This window comes from Cardiocondyla obscurior, linkage group LG03 (genome assembly GCF_019399895.1).
Source record: "Cardiocondyla obscurior isolate alpha-2009 linkage group LG03, Cobs3.1, whole genome shotgun sequence".
NCBI lineage: Eukaryota > Metazoa > Arthropoda > Insecta > Hymenoptera > Formicidae > Cardiocondyla > Cardiocondyla obscurior.
Window position 1 is genome coordinate 10,751,931 of NC_091866.1, and position 15,438 is coordinate 10,767,368.

Genomic DNA, 15,438 nt, shown 5'->3' on the forward strand with positions numbered 1-15,438 from the left:
AGCTACCGGAGGTCGACATCTCGGTCTTTATCAAAGCCGTGGCGTGGAAATTTCTGAAATGGGATCGGTACATAACGCTTCTCTTATAAAAAAAGGAGATTGCGTAGCGAATTCTCGATATATCGCCACCTCGTCAAGTATAATTATATACAAAAACGCGAAATCCGAATTTAACTGTTACCGAGCCGAGTCGCAAGTTTGTTACGTACGAATGATATCGGAGTAATTAGTTAATAATGAAGTCGCGCGGACGATGCGAGCAGCGTTGCTATAAGTACTTTATTTCATTGCAATCTACAGTTGTTCTAAATAAGCTGAAAAATTTTCATTATATAATTTTCTTTTTCATTGGGCATTAATCAGTTATATTATCTGCGATAGGGAAACAGATAAGGCGATGAGAAACAATATTTAATATAAGCTACAGCACAGATTATATAAACGCCATGACACTTTTTCTGCCTTTGGAGTACTTGGAGCTACCGAGATATATTTTTGCAACGGATATGCTGTTTATCAAGTCCCGCCGTGCTCTATTTTTCTTGTCTCTCTTAAAAATTTTCTTAAAGTTTCTCCCCCCTCCCCACGTGCTTAATTAATTAAATTAATCACTGGAAGCTTACGCAGCCGTGAACTTTAAAGCAACAAAGTTTACCTTAATGACTAAAGTATTTTCGAGGCGGTAGAAGTACCTGGTTTATCTTACACGCTATGCAGGCAACGACGGGAGAGCCTAAATACGCTGTTTCTGGCGATGATTAACTTAATTGCAGCTTAATATAATTGTCGAATAGTTTCCACGAATTAAAGTCGCGCCAAGTTTGCGCGCAAGCAGGTTCATATCTTTGCAATTGCGTGTAAATTATCACAGGACTTGCGCCGCTCCGCTATAATCACCTCGTCACAAACTTAAGAGCCCGGGATATGTATCGCGGGACGAATATCGTCTCATTTTCCCGGCGTTATCTCGCAGCGGGCGAACCATTCAGAATCACCTCGCGAACGTAATGGCAAAGCACACGACGAACCGACATCATTAATTAACGGTGCATGCGAGCGCGATAACCCTTTCGCGCGAAATGCCGTAGCGGCGAGATAAAAGACAAGCTGTTAAATTAGATTTCTCTCCTTTCATCCCGGGGATTTATAAACTATAATCGTACCTTCGATTACGCCGTAACTAACGTCACGTTTAGCCATTTTGCCGTCGCAAAGTTTGTTAATCTTTCATACTCGGGGGAGAATAAGTATGGCAAAAGGATGTTTCGCCTTTTCCTTCCCCTTTCCCTCGCGTGACATTTGAAGTACGCAGTTTTCAATTATTCAAATAGGCAATGTTTATCTAACAGATAAAACATCGCGCCGCAGCTCGCGGGCATGTCGCGACAAATTTTTTTTTTTTTTTTTTTTTTTTTTTTTCCTTGGCAGTATGCCATATAACTACCTGCGGGGGCTACCGGCGACAATAGCGGGAAGGTACATAACCGCGTTTTTTATTTGCCTTTATCTCGTTACGGAACTGACACCGAGAGAGGGTCCCATTGAAAGTATAAAGGGAGCGTAACGCGGCTTGTAAGAGTAAACTCCGCCCGATAATGAGAATACAATTTGTTTCCTTCGGAGAGGTTTTATTTTAAAGAAGAGTGAAAAGGAGAAGGTTACTGCCGAGGCGCCAGTTGTGTAAATAAAACGTTGACAGGTAACTGTAAGAAAATTGACTTTCCTCACGGGTGCTCATTACGCTGAGCCTTGATAGAATCCACCGACATTCTATGCTCCACGCCGAAGAAGTTCTTTGTTAAACCTTAAAAGCCCGAACCTTGAACTCAACAAAGAAAAGGCTTTCGTCGTTCTACAGTGTTCTTTGAGCTTATTTTTAATCGATAAGTCAGTAAATTAGATGACAGGGAAATGTCACGCTCGACGTTTGCAATCGAATGATTTTGGCGGAATCTAATTAAAAATAATTATCGACCGCGATTCGGCGATAACGTCGAGTAGCCTGCGATTTTATTTTGCCTTTGTTAATATAATAACCGCGCGTCGTTTCTTCCATATATTGTGTTATTTTTCTTTTTTTTTCTTTTGTTTTTTCTGTATATAACAGCGCGGCACGTTTCGAAATATTTTATTAATAGTCTTGCAATTTAGAATAAAATTTGATGAAATAAAAATAAGCCAAAACGCACAACGAAATATTCACCACGGTTCTGGAGGGCAGAAAGAAAAATATCATTTTTTTTTACCCAAACCCCGTTCATAAATCTCTTAAATTCAGTTAGTTCGTGCCTGATAAACGCCGTAGGGGGGAGAAAAAAATTTTCATTTAATTATTTTGAAAGACTGTAGAAGAGATGTATTATAACAGTCACGTTACATATTCGCGAAAATATTTGAACACGCGTATGAATTCGATAAAATCATTAAAATACTTCCCGCGAATGTCTATATATTATGTATAATTAATCTCCATTTGAACATTCGCGTATTATAAATGTATCTTCTGTTAATTTGAATTGGCATCTAAAATTATGTACTGATATAACAGAAACGACCTCGATTTGGCGTAGCACGCAACGCGGTGCTCCGATAAGTCATTAATTCAAAATGTCCGGCTGTATGAACAGGACACGCTTGCCACTGAATTCGCCATCGATTCCGTTAATTGATCTATTTTCACCGCTCTATTTTTTTTTTTCTTCTCTCGCCTCTCTCGAATTCACGGCCCGCCGCCGAGAATTGTCGGATCGTGATGACGAGGATCTCTCCCGTGCCTTTCCGCTTTCGCGACGAATTTAATTATATCTGGGAGGGGGAAAAGAAAAAACTTCGCCCATGTGTGCGCGGACTGCGTGCCAAAGCTAACTTTGTTTTTCGCCAGATCGCTGTCGACATTGACACCCGGAGCAGCCGGTGTTTCGCTGCCACGTGAGAGCGCGAGGACGCGCGTCGCATCGACGGACACATCGCGTTTTCGTGTGTTATCCTCGACGACGCCGAGGCGGAAAGTAGGCCGTCGCGCTGAGAAATATCGCACCTGTGTAAAAGGAAAAAAAAAGAAAAAAACAAAAGTGCGATATGGCCATTCCACTTTCGCGAATTTCGCGCACGTCAAAGCTCACGCTGCGAAATATACGTAACGACTCATGTCCTCTTTTTTTATTTCTCCCGTTTGAGAGTTAACGGTCGGCTCGGCGCGCTTTGTCGCTCGATTGCCCTCTTACGATGGTTTTTTTTTTATATTTTTTTTTTTATGACATTGAACGATAACCGGGCGTGGACGGCGAGCGTACAAAGTGTGTTTTAGGTGAATATCGTTTTCGATCGTATTTGGAAACGTTTGCTAAGGGAGCGACTAGCGGCGCGATTCAAATCATACTTTAATCGGACGAATTGAAAAAAAAAAAAGCTATCACGAAGTAGTTATTGCAAAAAAAATTCAAAGTTAAAACTAAAACAAAAAAAAAAAAAAAACGTATTTATAATACAATTGCAACCTACAATTTTAGAGTAAATTTCTTTTAAAATTAAATCATAATTCATAAATTAAAAAAAACAATAATGGAGTTTAGCAAAAATTATAAAAATATGTCACATGCTGGGTAATATTTTTGAGGTACTATATCTCTCATGAAGAATATATGAAAGAGCATTACACTACGGCTTTGACGATGTAACCAATATGACTTGCGGCGGTTTTGAAACGTATTGACATCGATGCGGATTGCGTTTTTGACTTCACAAGGTTTTTGATTCGAGAAAAAAAAAGTAACGCGTATCGATAATAGACGAAAGGTAGTAAATTTACTTTATTAATGATATCATCCACTTGTTAATTGTAACAAATTCTACACAACACCTTCGGTGGTTTAAAATAAAGAAAAATTTATTTTTTTCTATGGGAATCGATGGTAAATACTTACTGCTATGCAACAACAAATATAACTGCTCGGCTACGACGAGGAGCTTATTTTATAATGAACGATTCCGCGAAAACATGTTGCTATTAGCATTTACGAAGTTTACTTTGCGAAGTTATAAAAATAATTTTTTATTTTACTCTATGTATTTTAGAGAGCTTTAATAATGAATTTACAAAACTGTCCGTCTACTCAGGACTCATGTGCACGCTTTGTTAAGTCTTTCTTTTGTGTGAGAATACTTTTTCCGCTTTAAATTATTTAAAGTTGCATTTTCTTAAAGAGACCATATGATCATATGTTTAATAAATTCTCTTGTCGGGATTTCCTTTGATTGTTGAAGAGATGGTAATTTTCAATATTTCTTTATCTTGGAGGGAAAAAAATAAAAAATAAAATAATAATAATAATAATTTTTAACGTCACCAAGGATTGTACGCTTCAGTATATTTCATTGCATCATTTCAACAATGGAAGCCTGTTTACTATTGCAGTACAGTACCCAAAACTAATTGAAATAGAAGCTTTCAAACTTTTCTGACATTGTAAATTCACAGTATTAGTAGAGGAAGGAAACAAACGAATTAAACTGTTCAATTTTTTTCAAAGTAACTTCGTTGATAAAAGATACACGAGCAACTTTACATTTTAGCTTTATAAAACGGGGATAACAAAAAACGTTTTCGCGAGCATTCGATGGCATAAACTAAGCGGAACTAGTTTGCCTGTTATAAATTTTAATTAAAACTTTTAATTGCAATTCAATTATTAATTACAATTAAATCGACGTGCATGTGTTTTTTTTTTCAGAAAATACATTTTTTTTAAACAATCGCAATAACAAAATGTTATTATATTCCTATAACCGATAAAAGTAAAATTAACCGCTTATTAGTGGCTTCGTTTTGTTTCATAAATAATCTAAAGATAATTTAAATATAATATGTATATAATTTAATTGCACGAGAATATAGTTTTAATATATTATATAAATATGCATTATAATAAAACGCTTGCATCGTCATCTTTCTAGTAGCGTTAGTAAAACTGAATCTAGACCACACAGTGGGTATTGAATTATTAGCACATTCGCTTCATACTGTTTGGGAAATTGCTCGTTAATATCTTAACTCATGGTCTCCTCTGCTAACTAGAGATATGCATCGGCAAATCAAACATTGTAGCGTTTATGATCAATATATTGATATTGCAATCTTAACATGTGCGTGGGTGTACGTGCGCAACTTATTATTTACATTTTGATATTTGTAATTTCTTTTGTTTAAGCATGATATCTTTATCGCTGGCTAGTAATTATTTCTTACATTTTTTATTTTATTATATTAAAAAAATTTTTTTTTTACTTTCTCTGCAGTACTTTATATTATATTTTTTAAATATAAGGTTTTATTCTAAGCTGTCGATCCTTCTATTTTTATCTCCTTCTCGCAGCTCCTAGATAACTTAGATAGATAGGTAATTTTCCTCCTGATGATATTCATCCCATCTCTATATTCGATCCAACAACTAATTATACGTGTTACGATATGGATACATGATGTTATTAGAAGTTATCGAACTGAGCTCGAGAAGATGCGATTCCACCATAAATATATATATAATTATCGGTATGTCGCCCCCTTTAATTATAATTTAATTATAAAGTGAGATTTTTGTTCCGCAGTGTTTTTTAAGTAAAAATTGCACTTAAATTGTTAAAGAAAATGCTATTTTTGCGGCACGACGGATTTCGGAGACAACTGTAGTGAATCGATTGCCTATTATCGACAAACACGTCACCCGACGTTTAGTAAATTGCTTCGTCAACCCACTCACACTCTTACGAATTTGCATATAATATTTCAATCTCTGTTGGGTGAATCGACAATCTTTCGTTTCGCAAATCAGGATTATAAAAGAATTTGGTAACTAGAATATCGATGATCGGGCAATTTCTCTCGAAAATTTTCAGATACCGTATTTCTATTTTATTTTATTGTAAAAATTTTTTCTTTTTGATATTCATACTTAATATTACTTTTACGTAAACAAAATATAAATTGCTGATACGTTGCATTAATGCCACGGTGTATCAGAAAATAAAATTTTTTTTTGTCAAAGGCTACTTTGGATTAAAGAGTAATTTTTACACAAATTTCTATTTCAAGGAAATTATCAAACACAAAGCGTTTGATCTAATACGTATACAATTTATTTATGTACGAAGCGGCAGCGCTTCGTAAGAAAGATATCTTTATCCCCGTAATCCTATCAGCGTTAAAAGGTCAGTGGATATAATCGTAGCTTTTGCGAGCTTATATTACAGATGAAAAACGTTAATCCAAGATAATTTTTACTTTATAAAAAAAAAGAAAAATTTTGGTTTATTGTGTCGCTAAATCAAAATCATTACATTGTAAGCTTTCAGATTTCCGAAAGTGCATTCATGTTTCTCTTATTTTCTTGACATGTGTGCATATCTATCCGCATTACCTATATCGTAAATTACTGTTAACATTAAAAGTGCATTCTGACACGTTATACATTTCTGCAATACGTATCGAATTTGTACGAATCGAGGTACAAATGCTTATTTTATGATTTCGCGCATCTGAACATTTACGAGATCTATCAAGCGATCAACATTCGCATACGCGTATGTGGAATAATTTTCAATAGTAAATTAAAGAAAATATTGAAATTGGATATTACTTGAAATTTTACTTTAACATTCAGTGATATCAAGTCGTGCTCATTTCGTGCAAATATAGAATACACGTGGCTCTCGACGTTGTCTCTGAGCGGAATTTATATGAACGCTATCACTCGGTCTCTTTTAATTGCCAGTCACACTTCCCGGCGTCCGGTCCGTCAGGGATAGAGAATCTTAAAATTTTGAATTATAATTGCTTGAAAATCGCGGCAGAACGGTTACGATAGGAATCGCCTTGCGGTAAGTTTGTCCACTTTGTCGCCGTTATTGTTACGCGATAATTAATTTTGTTTGGTTTAATATTTGTTTACCGAGATTATTAAATCATGTCGACGAATCTCAATTGATTATTACAGCGGTATCAATAATGCAGCGGTTAATTAAGCGTAACATCGTTGTATCAAGATAATATATTATTTTAAATAAAATCGCGCGCAATTACGTATACGCATCCTTACGAAATTATTAACACCATGCTGCGCTATTCATGCGTGCAATTAGCGATTTAGATGTCACGTACGATAATGATCGGTGAACGGAGCCGCGGACTGTTACCCTCGTGTTTACGGAAGGCGTGATTAATCCTACTTGTAGATCATCCCAGTGCAAGGCGCTTTAAACGGCAGTAGTCAACTCCGGTATCAACAAACTCTCGTTGTTTGTTAATCAGACATGCACCTTCGGCCCGCTCTTACGATTATAGCTCGTGTTTGTTATGGAAAGTAGATTGAATCTATGCGCTGGGAATACTAAGTGGATTGTTAAACGTATACAAATTGTCGGAATAAACGGACCGGATATTACGATATCGAGGAATTCCGCGTGGAGTTACGCGGAAGCGTTTCCGATTATCCAGGAAGTAAATTGTCGTGAAATTCTTATTCCTCGTTGAAACTCGATTAAATATTGATTTAGGTTAATTTCTCCGCTTATTTTAACCCAATTTCTTTTTCTTTTTTTTTTTTTTTTTCTTGATCGGAGAGGCAAATTAATTAAAGTTTGTAATTTTTATTGAATTGATTATTGAGCGTTTCATTTAAACTTTGAAAATTAAGACGGTCAAATTTGTTAGTCTTGCCTCGTCGCTTGCGAAGACGTTTAGCGCTTATAGAATTTGATTGCGTTAAAAATACCACTGTACTATCGAAGCTGCACTGAACCACAAGCGTTTCCAATGATTGCCTGTTTTATTATCTTATACATTATCTTATCCAGCACCAACCGGAATTCTTATCAGCTACGTGCTAATACACATTTATTATGCACATGAAATTGCGTGCCAGACAATAAAATTGCCGCGTGTGATCTTTGTGTGCTTCTTATCGCGCCATCATATCGTCAATAGCATTGCTCGACACGTGACAATTTTGCATTCGCTGCTATCGTTCTCCGTCGAAGAAATTCCGATTGTTCGCATTTGCGTAAAAAAAAAGTAAAAAAAAAAATTAGGTTATAACTTTCTATCGAGAAATTGCTATTTGCAATTAATTTATATCTTGATTACATGATGTTACTCTTCAGTGTTTTTGCCGTTTAATTTTCTGCCGAATTAAAATTATGCAAAAAATACGCGGTCGTTAGCAAATATGATCGATAGTGCAGGGCAACTCCGATTAGGAAAACTTATTACGTCGTTTGATATATTTTTTTTTTTTTTTTTTTCGTCCTTTTCGGATTTGTGCGCGACACGACGGGATGGGAGCAAGAGAGATCTTCAGAGGATTTATGCTAGTAAAAGGACGAAAGCGATATGTAAATTTTCCAACACGGGGCGAACTAATAAAGTTATTACTTAGCCATTAGTCACGTCAAACTGATGTCGATTTAAAATCCCTTGGTGATTGAAACGTGATATAAACGACTCATTTTTTATTGATCACGCAATATTTTCAATTAATACTTGTAATATTTGTAATATTTCCGATTATGTTTTTGAACGTGCAGTATCTCAACATTCGTTTCAATTTATTGGAAAGTTGATTGACAAAATTCGCAATTGTTAGAAGATGGGATACAATTATTAATAGGATTTATTTGATAACAAATCGAAACTGTTTGATTATTTTTTAACATTATTGTACTAACCGGTACATTAATTAATAAAAAAAAATAAAAAAAAAATTGCGTAAGAGAAAATTACGTAAAACCCAGGTGTTCTTTTAATAGATGTTAGATGTTACAAGGGAAGTCTGCAATTATTAATTAATTAACTATCGTCGCAAGAATCGACAAATATTACAGAAAAAGGCGCGATAATTACTAATCAACTATTATCGCTGTACATGCAATTAGCTGTGTGTTGCTGCGTCTCTTATTATCAATAATTTCGAATGAACTATAATTTAGTAGGAAGCCCTTGCGCAAAACGTGGGCTTTCGCCAATTGATTGCTCTTCTATTTGCATCGATACATCGGTGGTTATCCGATCCGTGAATTACACGTGACACTTGTAATCGAATATCGTGTGATGATTCTAGCAGCTAATTGCGCTTCTATGATGGCTTCAGTTTCAAACACGTAAATTGCAATTGTTTCTAATCGTTCCAAATCCACACGCAGGTACAGATAACGTTGAACGACTTTAAAGAATTATCGGGAACGAGTTCGAACGCGCCATTAAATACATATTTCGCTGGAAAGCTTAAAATTTTCCTTTCGTTAAATCGCCCGCTCGTTTGTAACTGTCACAGTATCTAAAACTCGTTCGAGAGATACACAAGAAGCAATTTACGTGTTTCTGCACTCCCGTCTCTTGCCGCTACATCCGTTTTTATCGTGGCTTTGCACTTTATCTCGACCATTTTCTTTTTCAGTTTTGAATATTTGAAATATATTTCGTATTTAATAATTGTATGTGTATATAAATCTCGTTTTTTTTTTTTTTTTAGTATAAATGCGAATAATTCAGAGATTTATCTTGGTTGAACATTTTATAATAATTATATTTGAACATTTACATTCTGCTTTCTCTATTCTTTTTTTTTTTTATTTTTTATTTTTTCTGCCGAGACTTCGGTAGCACAACGTAAAATAATACGAAATAAATCGTATATACACTAATTTCGCGTTGGCGGAAAGAGATAGAAATGACGAAAGGACGAAAGGAAGGAGTACGTAATGTCAACGGGAAATAAATCGTGTTTACGAGGCACGTGCGAACCGTTCCTCGAAGTAACTCGTGTTTTACAGACAAAGCGTCATCGTTTTATTGTTTGCATTCAAATAATCCGTGCTTCTATACGACTTTAATGAAAGATCTGTTTGAGGATTAAAATAATACGACATAATGTTCGAAGCTAGTCCACTTATAATATTAAATATCAAAGTCGCGCTATACGTAAAATAAAATTAAAAACGAAAAAGAAAAAAAAACCATTAAAAAGAAAAAAAAAGAAATTAAAACATCGGGCACTCGGCGAGAGCTGTGTGTATTTAAGTTTTCGCAAATATTAAAGTTATATTTAAGTTATGAACGCAAACGTCTGACGCACGGTAAATCTCATCAAAATTTAATCTGCCAACTTACACGACTGAGCAGAATGTGGATCAGGCCTTTCGCGTAATCAAATACTGACTACGTTCCGCATTACAATGGGGAATTAATTAACCAGGCCGACTAAAGACAGTTATGTTAATGACAACGAAGTGCGTCGGGTGCACATGTGTTTGGCCGACTCGGAGTATACGATGCCGCCTTTCATCATTTTCGCGAATAAATACGATTCATATAGTCGCGATGTCGTACGTACGTGTTCCAATTATATCGATTACTTCATCTAACGAGGCGACTGACACGCTTGAGACGAATAATTCTGAAATTACGCGGGCCAAACTTTCGTTATTTCGACGCTGAATAACGTTATTTAAATGTCACGTGTAATTCCTGTAATTACGACGAAAACTGATACACTTTGACGTACTTTTTAATACATTTTGCAGGACAAGCTCGGCGCGCCTGAGCGAGGTTGCACGTATATAAAAGGATTTCGAAATAAACAGAATAAATTTCTTTTCTATCACATTAGATAAAAACGAATGAGGTATCGCGAAACGAAGTGCACGTTACGTGAGAATCTGTCGTTTGAAATACATTTCTCGATGCTTTTATTACAGTTATTTCCACTCCTAATTAAAGTAGACCTTAATAACGAGAAGTTTGCTTTAGTATTAACGCCTTGCTGATGCCATTAATGAATTCTTTTGACCTCTTTGTATTCTTCAGCCCGAAAGTATCGTATTCACCAAGAGCAATTTTTATACGACAATGCAGAATACATATGATTTATATGTAAAATTTAGTCAAAAAAAAAAAAAAAAAAAAAAAAAAATAGTGATTATTTAATACAAAAATTAAGTTTATTATATTATTCGTTTACGATTATAAAAAGCAATTGATTTGACAAAATTATTGATATGTTGACGTGGAAACTGAGCCATATATCAAAGCATTATCTGTAAAAGCGTGTACCGTGATTGGCAATACGGCGAGCGATTTATTTTCAAGAAGAAAACTTGAGAATACTCGTCCACGTTCGCGTCTTTTAAACGTATTTAACGCTTGCAGCTCTGCTTGGCGAATATCGTGCAAAGATTTACCGGGTGATTAACGTAGATTGATGGCGATAATCGTGATTACCATGTGATTTATTTCGTGACCGAAGCCCATAGTGGCCATCGACTACTCGGCCGAGGTAAATGGATGGTTTATACAGGGGCGACAGTGTCGTCGGATTTTCTATTAGAAGCGCCGACGAGGTCAACGGTACTCAACTTCCGGCGTGACATACGAGCCGCTCCAATTACCTACGTCCACCTGCCTTTATTTCACGTTTAAAGCGCGGATAGATGTTAAGCGGGAGTTACACGATATCGCCGGCTGTAATTCGTACATTTACTTCTGTCGAAATTGTTCCCAACGCCGTTCGCTCTTCGACGCCTAGATACTACTATCCGTTGACACGTCGCGCTCAATGTACAAACGCGCCTTTTCTTTTTTTTTTTTTTTTTTTAATGTGGAAAGAATACTTTAACAGCAGTTACGCCCGTTCTTCTTGAAACCTTTTAACTCGTCGTAATAATTTATGCCGTTACACTACGTCTTCTGCGTTGCATGCGTTTCTCATAACAGTGAATAATTCTGAAACAAACGTTGCAGCGTATTTTCTTTACACGCGGATCTGGTACGGCCTGACGGCATGAATTTCAAATTGCAACCCAGAAACGGCATCATTTGGAAGTCTGGCTTTAACGTCGTCTCTACCCGGGGTTTGTGTTTTTTTTTTCCTTTTTTTTTTCTTCCCCTTCACATCCGTCTCTACACCTCGCCGCTCTGATTTTAATTTTGTTCGAGGCATATATTATTGGCTGCCAGCCAGAATTCGCAGTACCGTAAGAATCGATGCAGTCCTCAAAGAACTTACTCGTATTCTCTTGAGTGGCTGATTCGCTTTAAGGATGCTTATTTATAACCGAGAAAAAAAAAAAAAAAAAGAAAAGAAAACATCAAGACAGCTGTTTTTGAATGCACAAGATGTTTTCCACACGCGACACACGCCGTCGCAAATGATTACTCGAGACGCCGTGGAAAGAGCTCTCTTTTCGAGTGACATTAACGCGAAAATTACAAATGCCCGGTTCCTCGGTATGCTTGAAGATTTATTCACCCACCCGAGTTAAGTGCGTGTAAAGTTTATCGAGCGTGCACATATATTTACCAAGACTCTTTCGCATCCGCTTCTACGGACGTTAACGAAGATTATAACTATCATTTCTCATGATTTATTATGGTGCTCGAGCGTGTGATTTAAGGCGAATATCTTACTTTTTCTCGCGGCATCTAAGGCACGTTTAATATGCGTTCGGAGGATCCCCGCGATTAATCATTGCCCGAGAGCGTGTACTTGAGATTTCGCCGGAAATATTCATGAATACACTGAGAATTGGGTAAAGCATTGCCGAAGTAACTGAGAAAAATATATCCGCACGGAAACGATGTGTCTTGTCTCAAAGCTTAAAAGCGCGCGAGTTTTCCAAGCCATAAACTAATTTCTGTTGATAGATTTATGAATTGTTATATTTCAGAGACGCGACGAGTTTCTCGCATTTTGAAATAAAATAATCTTTTTATTTAGAGGAGGGTATTTAGTGGCGTCGAAAATTTACGACAGGGTTGAAGTGCTTGACAACGCACGTTAATACCGAATGATGCATCGAAAGTCAGGCTTGTCGCTGCTACTTGTTCTTTTAATTTTTAATTAAAGTTATATCGAATATATCGCCGCGATTATAAGAGACTAGGGGCTAGAGGGCTAGAGGCCAAGATTTAATTATTTTAATTACTTTGTAAATTTTAATTATGTCATTTTTGTTTGCATATAACGTACATACGCAAGCATACACATTTCCCCAAAACATGCATAGTACAAAAATATGTTACTCACCGACCCACGCAGCAGCAGAGTTATGCAGCTCCGACGGTACTGTAACAAAAAATATAAAATTTACATTGTAAAAAAAGTCAAAATTATGTTCACTATTTTAAAGAAAAATCATTCTTACGCGTTTTTAATTAGTTTTCATTTAAATAATGAATATATCATATTAACAAATAAATCTACGTTATCTACGTTATCTATTACCCAAACAAGATTCCAAAGAAAATAATCTTTTCTAAAGTTTCTTGTACACACATACCTCACCCCGTCGCAGGTTAACACGTTATAAAAGAATTTTTATCCCGAATATTATAATGAATTATGTCGAACATTAACTTCAATGTATGGCGAGTTTTTAACTCGACGCGTTGGGTCTCTCGTTGATTAAATTGCTCATTTATTGCATTTTACAATCAACTTAACGATAAGAACCTAATTAATATTCGAGTGTGTATATAAAATTTATATGTAAAGGAACGAGAAGCGTTCAAAGTATCATATAAGACGTGCACGTACATCTGTAGTTTATTGTTCAGAGTTTTTATTAAATGTTAAGCAGTTCTCTTTAACGTGGAAAATGCAAAACTAAACGACGCGCGCGGGGCGCGCGTTCTGTAATGTCTAATTTAGTAAAAAGAAATTTTCGAAGCTTGTTACTTCAACGTTGTAGACTTCACGTACTATGCTTCGACACGAGAACTTTCCTTTGTAGCTGATTCCCCTTGCGTTCCACGTACAAGTGCTTTACTGTGCTGGCGTTCTCTTCCCGACGAGGAAGTTTTTTTTTTTTTTTCGGTAAAATTCGCCGTAATGAAGCAAGTCGAGACGTGTTCATTATCCTCGATAGCATCAGTAAATGTAAGACGCGTAAATAAAATTCAGATAATTGTATTTGTTTTAGCTCTTGACAGATATTTATCAGATATCATTTTCGAATGTCTAAAATTAATTCTTCTCTAAGTCGCTTAAGCATTGACAAAATTTATGTGCTGTTACTTCATTGTAAGTTAATTAAATTAGATTCCGCAAAGTTCTTCTAATGCTTGTGTTTTATTGCGCCAAACTTTGTTGTTTTGTTCGTAACAGCACTGACGTACCGCATAAAGTCCCAAGCTGTCTTATTATCTCTCTGTAATTAAGTTAGAATCTATTTTACGTTCAGCGAAAAGTAGCTTGCAAGAGAGAGCTTGGGGAATTTAGAGGTTGAACGCAGTTCTTTTGCTACACACCACCTTTGCATATCCACGTATATCATCTTGAGCGTTTTATTTATCGTAATGATGCCATTAACTTAATGATATTCGTAGATTTTATTAAATACTTCTATTCGCACCGGTTCTTAATACCGTCGGTGTTAATTATGAAAAATCAACGAAGTAAGACATCTCGCTTTCGTGATATTATATATTTTTATCTCTGATTTATTTCCGTGTACATCGCACAAATCACATAACGTTATTTTATCATCAGGAGGTGATTTAAACCGATATTCCGTTTGCACTAATTCTTTAATAGGATTTACGGGCATTTTGATATTAATATCGCGAAATAAGTATTTTGCGGCGCGTGTTTTTCAATACAAAATATGAGACGTGTAAACGGGATTTATATGAAAAGGAGAAATAAAAGTAAAATATGTATATGCGCCATATTGAAAGGGAAAGATGATAGCGGGGATCGTCTATCAATAGCGGCATGCTGCAATTCTCGAGGAGATTTCAAGTGAGCCTGTCAGACGCTGCGGGTAGCAACATTCATCGGTTTAAATCGGAAGGTATTTGTCCGCACTCGGGGAGTTCGCGCGCTCGAAGAGTCCGCCGCTCGGTCGCGATCTATTTCTGGTAACAACGCGGGGCTCACCTATTTTATTTCGAACGAAGCCCTCCCCCTCTCCCCTTTCCCTCCTTGAAAATGTCATGAATCATCCCGTGCTGTCATTACCGGCGAAGCCTACGTACCGCAGGCGCACGGTATTCTATATCGCGACGCGGCGCGCGGAGGAGAGCCCGATTGAAATTTCATTCTCGCGCCGCGCACGTGATAAACAAGTCCATTTCAGTTTTCTCCGAATGCGCGAAGTATCGTGTCGAGCTTCGCCATTTCCATAATTGACGCCGTGTCCTCGAGCGATTGTTAGCTCCCGGTGTTGCACGCCCGCGCGGCTCGCACGCGCGATGTAATAATGCGGTGTGGAGAGGGCTTATTAAATAATTTATAATTAACACATACGCGAGAGGGCACGATCGTGTACATTTCCGCTCGTTGCCGCTCGACATCGAAAACCGAATGTAAATATCGGCTGGGAGTTTGGAAACCCGGTGGTGGACCGCGCGTTGTTTTATTTGGGCGAAGCTCGCCGATGGAGGCCCCT

General features: G+C 36.7%; 1 protein-coding gene across 11 annotated transcripts in view; it reads left to right on the forward strand.

Moving 5' to 3' along the window:
• Dnc (phosphodiesterase dunce) overlaps window positions 1–15,438 on the forward strand; it is a 302,183-nt gene that overhangs the window by 171,576 nt on the left and 115,169 nt on the right. The gene's annotated exons all lie outside the window — the stretch shown is intronic.